Below are 12,563 nucleotides of genomic sequence, written 5' to 3'. Positions count from 1 at the left end.
GTCCCATGAGGATTTGGTGTAGCCCTCCCAGCCCTTGTGACCTGGAGCCACTCCGACAACTTAGGTTTCCATTCCACTGACATGATAACTGTGGCCTCATGGAATGGAGGGACAGCTATGTGGGGAGAAAGCAACTAGATTCCTCCCTAACTGAAATCCCAGGGGGTCTAGAAACTTAAATGTAAGAAAATAAAACCATAAATTTACAGAGGGTCGTTTTGGAGACATCTGTATCATTTGGAACCAGTTAGGACGTTTGGGGGATAATTGCAGAAGAGAAAGACAGCAGGAGGGAGAAAGCCTATTATGTCTGATTTCGTGAAACTATCCGAAGGAAATCCTTTTTTGTCAACATTAGTCTTAAAAGCAAATTAAAATAGGGGGATCACTAGCAGATATTGAGAAAGAGTCAATATTCTTAACCTTATAAAAAGCTTTATAAGATACTGTATAAAAATGAAGAATGGCTAAGTACAGGTGGAAGATGAAGACACTCAAAGTAAGTACATACAGCCAAACAGTGAATTTCCCCACCAGTTACACACTCTTCGTGCACATTCAAATGGAATTCCATTGTTTGCCTGTCAAAGCAGCAAAGATTAGTAGTAGCCTGTGTTAGCAAAGATATAGGGAAATGGGCTTTCATTTATGCTTAATGTATGTATTATACACACACACACACACACACACATAGTTCAATAGCTCTCTCTACTATGTATTTTAATTTCATATGTAGTATGTATTTATCATATGCATATAATATGTATGAAACATTTCTGTAGATCAATTTAAAATGAGCATAATCCTTGAGATAGGAATTCCACTTTCTCTAATTTATGGTGAGGAAGTGCAAATGTACATTTCTTGTTCACCTCTGAACTCCAACACCTAAGGAATCTTGAAGAAAAAAAAGAAACAAATACACATAGATGCATGTACAGAATATGTCTAGTTTATTTTTATAATAGTAAGCAGTTAGAGGGCATTGTGATTGTCCCTTCAAAGAGGACTCAGTAAGTAAACCTTAGTATATCCAAAGAAGTAGAGCTCTGTGGGCAGTTGAAGTTATGGAGGGGACGTACATGTGTGGGATGTGTGTGTGTGCATGTGTATGTGTGTGCGGAGAGATGCGGGAGACTCTAAGAAATTACAGATACGATATTATGTTAATTAGTCTGATATAACAGCATAAATCTCATTTTTGTAAAACATTAATCTAAACATATGTATGTATGTATGTATGTATGTATGTATATAGAACATCCTTAAAAGAGTATTAACGAAAGTGAACTCTCAACTATGGAGAAAGCGTTCAAACAATAGGGCCGCTTTGGAGAATAAGTGGGGCCTCAGACCGCCCCCCCCACCCAACCGTCACTGGGTCCCGTGTGTGTCTGGGTCTGCACCGCCTTGGGCCGCGGGTCTTCCCCTCCCCAGCTGGGGTGGGCAGGGGTGGAGGGCCCAGGAGCGCCCTGGGTGAGGCCCTGGGATCCTGGAGGCCCTTGCGTGGTCGCCTCTCTGCACCCTGGTCCCCAAGCTTCCATGGTCTTCCTCAGGTTTGATATCTGGGAGGTTTGATTACCCAGGGGAAATTAAATAATTTTATTTCAAATTCTATTGCAGCAAATATTGCCCAGTCCTTTCCTTTAACAAAAATAGCGCTTCTCCTCCTCCTTTGTGCTAGAAGCTGTAAAACATAAGGAGATACATCGATGAAACGACCGCGGGCGCTGTGGCGAGAGCCCTGCAGAATGGCGTGTGATGGGAAAGCTGGAGGGTGGCTAACCAGCTCGAGGGAAGGGACGGTTAGTGACTCGGAGGCAGTGATGCTCCCAGCCTGGGGGGACCGGTTCTCCTGCCGCGGTCTCACTGTAGGAAGAGTGCAGTGGTTCCATGAACGGCTCAGGGTCCGTTCTCGTGCCCACGTGCGCACCTCCGGCCCCGCGCTGGGCTCCTCGGCTGTTCCTGCCTTCCTGGGAGCCTGGTGGCTCCAGGTTCTGTGTGCAGGAGCCCTGCACGCCTCCCAGTATCTGAAAGGCCACGTCACCACCCACACTGGCTTCATGGTGGCAGGAAGTAGAAATTCTTTTCCCGGTCAGATGACCACTGGCAGTTCCTAGCACGCATTTTCCAGCTGAGTAAACTCATAAATCTATTTATTCTTCACAGATCACAGAGCCCATTAGCAGCCGCTGCCTCTGGGGGCAAATTCTGACGGACAGGAGGACGCGGTTCCGCTTTCACTCCCTTCCCCTCAGATGCGACGTGTTCATAATGCAGGATGCGCAGAGTCTGTCTGGAGATCCGGCGTCTGTGGGTAGTGATGAGAAGTGTGAACAGAGTATAAAGGGGTTTTCATTATTCACCAGCTCTTCTGGGTGTTGGGAAAGAAAACACTCTGATTCAGGTTCTAATTAATGAAAGTACTAGATTGGATTCATGAAGTTAGTGTTCGAGTCTGTGTTTGTATTGAGAGGGATGCATGACCGTGGCCACCATGACCTGAGATACGTGAACGTCATGAGATGCAGTGACCTTTTCTGAGTCTTGTTTCGGGGAAGAGTAGGATTCCTGGCTGTGAGCTGGGCTGCATGCGGGTGGCAGGGCTGGGTGTGCGGTCCTCGTCTGCCCCACCTTCCCCAGCCTTTGCCACCAATGAGGACTGTATGCAGGGAGACTGTCCCCTCCCTGGACCCGGAGAGAACCAATGTCCACAGCACTGTCCTTGTGAACAATGAGGTTTGGAAACGTGTTTTTGTTTTGCTGTTTTACCTTCAAGTCCAGAAGCAACAGACCCTAGCAGGAATCTGTGACGGGCATCAGCCCAACGTGAGACCCCACCCTTACAGAGGCTGGGGTCCCCTCAGGCTCAGCTTTGGAGGCCCCAGGTTAGAGGCCTGCCACAGCCCCAGACTGGATGCACGGGCTGGACTCGGCTGCCAGCTGTCTACACTAGCTCTCCTGTTACTCTGCTTTCCCGGGTGCCTTCCATTCAGCACCCAGCTTTTCAGACGCTCCTGTCTTCATGTGTACTCACCTGTTACTCTGGCCAGCTCAGGGGCTGTAACAGACCAAGGTAAGCAGAAGACATTGATTTCTCACTGTCTGGAGTCTGGAAGTCCAAAACCAAGGTGTCAGCAGATCCAGCATCTGGTGCGGGCACTTCCTGTCTCATGTATGGTGTCACCTCCTATGTCCTCACGTGGAGGGGAGAGAGCTCTGAGGTTTCTCCTTACAAGGGCACTAATCCCATCACAGGGCCCACCCTCACCACATCCTCTGACCCTCCTCACCTCCCAGAGCCCACCCCCACCCCCAGCACCATCATACTGGTGGAGAGAGCTCCAGCTCATGGGTTTTGGGGACACACAGTATTTTTATATACCTCCCATTTGCCTCATTACACAAACCGCTTGAGGTAGCATATAGGAAGAATGGGAATCACATACCTCAATAGAAAAAAAATGAGAATAATACACTGCAAAGGATAGAGTTGAGAGTAAGACAGAGAGGTAGTGGGCATGTGGATAGGGCGTGGAAGTTTTAGCCAGCTGTGAAAACTGGCCAGTCAACCTGATTCTGAGCTTCCAGGCCATCAGGGCACAGAAAAGGAGCGACCCTTAGTTCCAAATTGTTTATGGTCTGTTATCATAAAAGCATGCCAGCTCTTCATTAGAAACAAAGATTTTCTTGACTCTTAGACATAAGAAATTTCTTACATGGAATTCATGTGAAACAGACAGCGCCGTGTTATCAGAAACATCCTTCGCCTGTTTTTAGAATAAATGCAGCAGCTGGTTTTGTGGGAAGGTTCTTGCAGCCCCTCCCCTCAATCTCAGCAAGAGCGGAGCGTAATCCAGCTCCTCAAGGACAGTTTTTGTAGGAGGCCGTGTCAGTGGGATTACATCGGGAACAAGCCAACAATTCATCTGTTCATTCAAAACAGTCTCGTGAAGCTTAGTGTGCATTCAGCACCATGGTAGAAATTGGAAGTGCCAGACGATAAATGCCCTCCCTGCCTGCTTGTCTAAGAGCTATGGTCTCTTGAAGGGCTTAGGGAAATGGGAGAGAAATGTGTATCTTTGGTGTGGGACACAGACAGGGATTTCCATGCTGGATGGGGGGCGGGTCAGGGAAGTTTTCCCAGGAGGAGATGTTTGAGCTGCAACGGGGCATGGAGGGGAAGGAATCCCAGGGAGGATGAGGGTGGGTGACTGCCGAGCTCAGGAGGGTAGGGTGCTGTCCATGCTCATTGTGCATGGAGCAGATGTGGGGCCTGATGAGAGGGACGTTCGGGTGTATTCTGAACATGGCAGGGGGAGTTTTTAGAGGATTTGCATTTTAAGTAGGCTGGTAAGAAAATGAGTCTGGCTGGGAACGATGTAGAGGTATGCAAGGAGGACGTGACGCCCGCCCCTTTCCTGCCAGATGTGTGTCTTTCTTACACACATGAACCCCTGCTCCATCCATGGAGAAGGGACGAGGATCAGTGGGAATTAGCAGACATCAGTGTACGGGAGTATTGCTAAGCCGGCAGAGGGAAATGGACAAGACACAGGGGTGCACCCCAGGGAGGGCTTCTCCCTAGAAAGGCTCCAGAATGGAAAACAGCAGGCATCTATGAGGATGGGGACATCTGCGAAGAGCAGCTGGACTCCACATCCTCCCCCCACCCAGGAACCAAGGGAGGCCCTGCCTGGCCTGCTGCAGCTGGAGAATCTGCCTGAGAGCCAGGTTCTGCACACAAGCACAGAGGTGGAGACCAAGTGTTCCACAGTAACAATGAGAATTAGGAGAAAGGCTGTGCTGTGAGCCAGGACCTCTCCCAAGCCCCTTCTCCTGGTGTACAAGCAGGTGATGCCTTCCCATCCCAGCTGGGGCTTCAGAGACCCCTTTACTGACCGGCTGCAGAGCCACGGGCAAGCGAGCATCCTCAGTGAAAATTCTGAGGGCTCAGTGCCCTGTAGCTTTCAGCACTTACTGGAGTCAACTTGTAGTACCCACCATGCATTTGAGAAAAGCCTCTAACAAGCTGAGAGAGACTGAAACAGAAACTGAAATTATCAAGAGTAACAAGAAAATTGCAGAGCAAAACTAACAACACATGTCAGAGAGATGGAAAAAGTCCTCTAGCATGAACAGGATGCTATCAAAAATGAATATTCAACAAATGTGCAAGATTTCCTATAAATTAAATATATGATCACAGAAAATATGGTTTAATCTACATAACATTTGGAAGATTAAATTGAAAAATAAATTCCTGAAAAGTAGGAATAAAAGACAAAATAAAGAATAAGAAGATAACATGCTTAGAGTATCTTTGCAGAAACTCCAACATATGACCAGAAAGTTCTTGAAGGACCATGGAGAAAACAGAGCAGGAAATCATCTCCCCCCCCACCAAACAAAATTCTGGAAAAAGTACCAGACCCAAAATATGTTTCCAGATTTAAATGGCATATCAGCTTTCCTGAACAACAATAACAAAAAATAGACATCACACCACCAAGAGATTTCTGTACCCTGGGCATAAACGGGGGAGCCCACAGGGTTTCAGCAAGAAAACACAGGTCAACACCCAAAATGGCAACATGCTTCCCAAGGATGATTTTGGAAGCTGGAAGAATATGCCCAATTACTTTCCAAGTTCTGAGGAAAATGAGAGTTTTTATACCCAGACCAACTACCTGCCCAGCCTAAGAGTAGAATAAAAAGCTCAGCCATGCTAAGCTTCCATAGTTTCTCTTCCCTTATGCAGGCCCTTAGGAAGAATCCAAGAATATGAATATCCAAAAATGGGACAGGAAAGCAATGCGGTCTGGGGACCCTGAAACCAGAATTCAGCATAGGCCAGAGCGAAGGTGATAGTCAGGATAGTGAAGGAAAGTCCACACAGCATCTGATGCAGAGGGAGCAGAAGGGTGGGATCTCAAGAAAGAAAGAACAACTGGTAGACTTTTGTATTGGTTTGACCATATTCAGGGAAAGGAATATGATTATGTTAAGAATTTTGGGCTGTGTTAATAATAGGAAACTAGAAATTAGACACATTAAAAAGTAATAAATAACTCCAAGGAAAGCAAAAAGTTGTATAACGAAAGGAAACATAATATTACCTTATTATATAAGTTTTCTGTGAACAGTATTCTCCTAGAAATAATGTTTATACTAAATATTGATTTTAACAAATGTTACAATATTGTAAAGACAGAGAAGAGAGAACTAGGAATAGTAAATATTACAGATGTACCTCAAAGCTTAAATTTACTATCCCAACATAGTGGGCTAATCATGGTCACTATAAATAAGGAGGATAATATTAAGGAAAATAGCTGGGAGAGTTGAAAGTGGCTACCTTTGGGAGGGGTGTTCAAAATGGAGAGAAGGGCAGGACCTAGGGTTGCAGATTTTCTGATAAGCTTTTTGGTATTTGGTTTCTGTGAAAGTTTACACATGCAAAATATCATAAAGATGAAACATTTAATTAGAAAAAATGAAATAAATTTGAAGAGAATGGAAACACCTGGACTTTGGCAGTGGCCCTGGGAACAGAGCAAAGGGCGTGGGCTTGAAATATCTAGAATGCATTAGAAAATCAATACTGGACATCTGATGTAATAGGTGCAGGACTTTGGTTTGGGGAGATTAAAAAATTCTGGAATCAGTGGTCATAGTTGCACAGCACTGTGCACGTACTTAATACCACTGAACTTGCACTTAATGGTAAAATGGTAGCTTTTACCAAATTTTTTTTTTAAAGATTGGCTATCTGGTTGAATGTTGGAAGTACAGAAAAAAGGGGAGAAAGACAGGTACTGGGTTTTGGCCTGAGTTCCTTGGTGATGGGCTAGAAATGGTGCAGGAGTGGGGGTGGGGTATGGAGCCAGGTTTTCGATGAGCACCTGGGTGGAGGGTCTGACCTTTCACTGTGGTAAGAACCGGGGAGGGAGCAAGCTTGTTGAGGAACCACTGATGTCAGTTTAGGGCATGTTGAATTTCAGGGTACATTCGAGCCAATTCAGACACATCCAAGCAGAGGTGTGCTGCAAACCGCTTTGCACATGGGGTCTGGGACTCAGCAAAGACAGGAGTCCAGCCAAGCAGAACTGTTGAGTGGAGGCCGCCAGCTTATAGATGACAGTGGAGCTCAGGGGGCCAGGCATCTTCAGTTTCAGGGGTTTGGGGCTGTGGGAAGTTGGGGTGCATGGTGGGTGAGAGCTCTTATTGGAACACAAAGTAAGGGTGTATGGAAGGAGGTGTTTTCCTCATGATGGGATAAGAATGTGAACATTTTTATTGGAAAGGAAAAGAAATGGGGCTGGGACCTGGGGGAAGAATGATGGTGTGGGGAGGTGGCTTCCTCCCAGACAGGATGCAGCAGAAAAGGGGGCATAGGTGGCTGATGAGGGGGAAGGGAGGTACCCCAAGACCCCAGTGAAGTCAGAAGTATCTGCAGAACGAAGACTATGGAAGGACGAGGGAACCCCTTGGAGTTAACAGCATGCGAGAGGCAGGGTGGCTGGGTGGGACACAGATGGGCGAGGGACAGCGTGAAGGACAGCCAGGACTGATGCATTCACAATAAGGCTGTAAGCACAGAGCAAATCCAGACTGACTTTGCCTGAAAATGTTTCAAAGCAGGAATGAGCAAGCAGCCACTTCTATCGTGCATGGGCTCAGGGCACTCTTTGTGGAGTAGGTAGCTTAAAGGAAAAGCTAGTCCAAAATCAATAAGTGGGCTATTGAGATGTAAGCCAATTTAATCTGGAATGATCTCTGCTGTAAGCAGTAATGTTGGCCGAAACCAGATGCGAGCATTTCACCCAGGCTCCCGCGGTAGATGAAGAAGACACTCCGTCACCTGCATGGGTTGATGGTGTCTCGTTTCCTTTATCACACTCTTGTGCATAACCTCTTTTTATCTATTTATTAGGATAATTGTGTTTTTCTTTGTTCTTATGCTTTTCGCTGGACAAAACAAATCTCTTTTTGTGGAGGCTTACAAAGAAGGAGCTGGGTGTGAACTGGGAGCATCAGGGTTATTGGAGGGCCCACCTCTGACCCCGCCACTCGTTCTGGGATCTCTGCATCCTGCACGGCAATTAACAAAATTATTATTTGTCTGAACTCTGTCGGCGTGGGCATCGGGGCTGACTCAGCCCCTTGGCGGCTGTGAGAACTGGGTCTCTGCCCTTTAATTGTGTTCTTGCTCACCTTTTCACCTCCTCTAGGTGACCAGCCTCCGCGTCCGAGGGCTCTTGTCTGGATGTGGTGATCTGGGACACTGGCACTTGGCCAGGGTCACTGCCTCAGAAGATAAGAGGCAGGGTTAAGCCCTAACCCCTTTTATAAACCTGTTATCCAAAGCTATCAGCAACAGATTGAGCCCACAGTAAGTGTGACAGGTTGCTCTATGTGGGAGAGTTAGAAATCCAAGACATCGCTGCCCTCATAAATGACCAATGCACCCAGGACCTAGGGGACAGATTTAAATGCCACTAGGAAGGCAGGTGGCACATGGCAGGATCCAGGGTGGGTGGGCTGGTAGGAAATGTCTGAGAGAGTAGCAAGGGCACCAGTTACTGCAAACCAGGATTATTTGGGGCAGCACCCATAGATCCATATAAACTAGACCTTGAAAAATGAGTGGATTACATATAATCAGGATAAAAGGGAAGACAGTCCAAGAGTAGGAAGAATAGGGCAGGGACGTCTGAGGATAATGAGAATTTCCAATTGACTAGATTGGAGTGTTCGTGTTGGAAAACTGGGAGAGATGAATGCAGAATGTCCATGGGACCTGTTTGTCCAGGACTGAACTCAGAAGTGTCCGTGGGACCCAGTTGTCTGGGACTGTGAACCCAAGGCTATGCTCTCTGATTTTCAAAGCTGGGCAGTGGGACCACATTGACGGCTTTGAGCATAGAGGGAAGGAGTTGCCTGGGAGAGACTTGAGCATGGCGTCTGCTGCAGAATGGCTTGGAGGTCGTAGGAGTCTGGAGGGAGAAGGCAGTTTGTCCATGAGCAGAGACGTGTACCTCATCTAGAATCCCAGGGTGAGGACTAAGTCCCAATGCCACGGAGAAGGAAGGGCGCCCAGGACAACAGCGATCCTGCCGGTCCTGACCCAGCATCAGCGTAGCCCTGGTGTTTCCATCGGTCAGAACTTGCCCAGCACACAGCGTGCACTGAGTCTCACAGATCTGGCGCAGTCCCGAGGTCCAGGCGAGAAGCTACGTAGGAGGGGGGGTGAGGAATTCAGAAATGGCATCGGACAGTGTGGATCTGATGGTCCATTGGTGTGTTTCTAGCCTTCCTTTTACTCCATTATTTCAGGAGCTCATGTTAGTTTGAGAATCTCTTTCTCTAGACTTAACCGAAGACCCTTCTCAAGCCAGTTGATCTTGTTTGGAAATAACCTGATTTTACTCATCGGAAGCAGTAGCTGCATTACCAACCCTTCAAGTCTGCCCATCCCTCCTCATGGTCATGCGTCCACCTTGAAGGAGCTGTGAGGGGCCAGCGTAGCCATGGGTACTTGTGAGAAGCTAACAGATTGCTCCAATACTGGGAGATCTTCTGGGGAAAAACAACGGTAGGTCTGAGAGCATCAAGAGCGATGCCTGTAGTCTTATTGGGGCCTCTGCATGTTCAAAGAGAAGCCTGAAACCAGAGCTGTGGAAGGGCCTGGAAAGAAAGGCTCCTGACCCCGGGCCACTGGTGGGACACCTGGCTCACTGACCAGGCGACCTCATGGGGGGCCGAGGAGTCGCATCCTGCTGTCATCGATCAGACCCGAGTCTGCAGGAACTGCTCTTTGCCCGTGTTTTCAGGAGGAGGGTTTCACCGCTTTCCTGCAAGCTCACAGCACTCAGTGCGCCTGCTGGCTTGTAGCGGGAGGCCAGACTCCACCTGCTGACCCCATCCCTGCCCAGCCCTCCTCTTCGGCATCATTAGTCAGCTACATGTAAGGGTGCGACGGGGTGAAAGGGAATACTGCTTGTCCGAAAGTGTCAGAACTGACTGGCTATTTTCATATTAAGTTCGCGTTTTAATTGTGATCTTACGTGGCATGGAAACCAGCTGAGAGTCACACAGGCTGGCTAGTGAGCTATGAGGTTTTCTCTGGAGACACAGCAAGTGACTCGGTCAGCACTTCCCGTGTTAGCAGATGTGCTGGGCTTGGGCTCCGTGAGGACACTCAGCAGCCGGACCATGTGTGTCCTGCTCTGAGTTGTGCACGAGCGCACTTGGGCTCCACTGGGCATCCCTGATGTGACTCGACCAGAGTGGACACATATATGCATCTGGATGGGCTGCATATTTGTTAAATGAGGCGCTTTTCCCACAACTGTTTCCCCAAATGCAGACAGATGGGTTTTATTACAAATATGGAACGATGGCTTCAGGAAGGCATTTGGGCTGCTCAGAATCTCATTGTACCATTGTCGTTGAACAGTATTGGCCGAGTGCTTGCTGCGTACCGAGTGGTTACTTCAGGGCTTCTCAACAATGGCTCCACTAACATGTTGGACTGGATAGTTGCTGTGTTGGGGGAGGGAAGGCTGTCCTGCCCATTGTCCACCCACTGGATGCCCATCCTGACAATGTGATCTCCAGTATAGCCACATGCCCCCGGGGGAGGAAGTCATCCCCCTAGAATGGCTGGTCTGTGTTATAATCCAGCCAGTTCTCCAATTCATCCTTTTCCTTCCAGAGCCAACAGGTGAAGTTTTCGTCCAGGAATCCTTGTCCTCTTACAGGCTCTGCTTCATCAACCCAACCTTTTCCATTTCCCTTCATGCCATTTTCGAAGTTGACTCTCCCTCCAGGTAGTCAGGGTGTGTTCCTTCCCTCCAAAGAGCTCCTGATGGTTCCCACTTGCCCTTGGGAACATATCCACAGTCTCTTCTGGCGACAGGCCAGTGCCACACTCCTGGTTTCCCTCCGCGTTCCAGGAATATGGTTTCCCCGTCTGTCTTCCCCACCGGTTTGGGACCTGGTATGGTAACGAGGGCATTGGTGGGTTCTCATTGGGTCATAGGTTCCTCGTGGGATGGTGAGTGGTGACGATGCTGCTTTCCAATGTGATATCTGTGTCGTCACGCACAGATATATATAATCTTGCCCACTCAGCAATCTGAAGTCTTAAACCTATTGTCTAGAGGAGCTGGCATTTTTCATTTATAAGTTTCAAAGTGCATCTCAGACACGTGAAGACATGCCAGCATTAGGTTGTAAACTTCCATGTGATTTCACTTTCCAGTGAGATCAGAACCAGGGAGTGCTAGTGAGCTCATCGTGGCAGGCCCTGACACTAAGAGGCCATTCATCTGCTCACTGTGGCCATGGTGTTGTGCTAGCTAGAAGACTGCCTTTGCCATCTTAATGCTAAGGTCTTAAAGGCACAGAGCGTGGAATGAACAGCAGCCATAGTTCTCGGTGCTGACTCTGACATCCTGGTCTCGTGGGGTCCGTTGGTGTGCTGAAGAAGGTAGACATTTTATCCCTGTCTGTTGGTGAGGCATCAGCCAATGCTCTGAAAACTGAATCCACATATGAAAAAGGGGGCTGTGTGGTCTCACTTCCAGAATTCAGTCTACCGCTAGAACGCTAGCCAGTCCCCTCCCTACTGTATGAAGCATGTGTCCCATCTTAAGGGTCATTATCCCGAGCCCCTGTTTGGGACAGGCTGAGACCCAGAATAAAGACCCATTTCAGAAACTCCCAGGCACCCGTGCAAGAAGGGAGAGGCACAAGTAAGGTGTGCAGGGACCTTCCCTCTCTACAAGGCTGTCACCCAGCGTGCAGACCATGGCCAGCGAAGAAGTCCGTCTTTTCTGTGAGCCGCACATGGTGCTTTCCCCGGGGGCTCAGACTGTGGCTCAGACCGTGAGCCTCCCTCAGTGCCCCTCATTGGGGGTTTGTCAGAACCTCGCATGCATCAGGGCAGACAGAATCCCCAGATGTGCAGAGAAGTGGCAATGAGGGTACCAAGAGCACACAGATACCAAGCCTGAGAGCGCGGTGTTGGGGTCCAGCCAGCCCCCGAGGAGAGACGTCACAGCTAAGCAAATTCAGTGTATTTTAAATGTCAAAAAAAAATAAAAAATTAAAAAAAAAAGTCAATCAGCTTCTGTCCCTTTAAAATATTCACTTAGGTGCATCCTCTTTATTTTTGGCCCCCCTTCAACTATTTCTGTAGAAATGACTTACTTTAGTGTCCTGGGGTTTACAGGACAGCTGAAGGACGTCTTCCTGAGGGTGCTTCTCTGCAGAACGCCGTGTTCCCCGACTAGGTCAGCTACAAACGTGCTGTGACTCAGAAGTCAAGTCAGCTCCCTTCTGGGGATGAGTTTAGCCACGTCGTCTTTGTAAACACCCTGCATAGCTCGTGCATACGGAGAGGTCACAGCGCACACCGTGCCTCACACACAGCACCGTGCTGACCGCCGCAAGTGGCCTGCACCAAACCCCACCTCCAGGAACGCAGACCGAGCTGTTGATTTGCAGCCCACCTTAGGTTTATTCACGGGGTCCCCAGGATGCCATCGCTCCCC

The sequence above is a fragment of the Ursus americanus genome, chromosome 27, assembly GCF_024610735.1.
Source record: "Ursus americanus isolate L20-20 chromosome 27, mUrsAme1.1.p, whole genome shotgun sequence".
Classification (NCBI taxonomy): Eukaryota; Metazoa; Chordata; class Mammalia; order Carnivora; family Ursidae; genus Ursus; species Ursus americanus.
The sequence above is the reverse complement of the archived record's forward strand: the minus strand, read 5'-3'. Positions refer to the sequence as shown.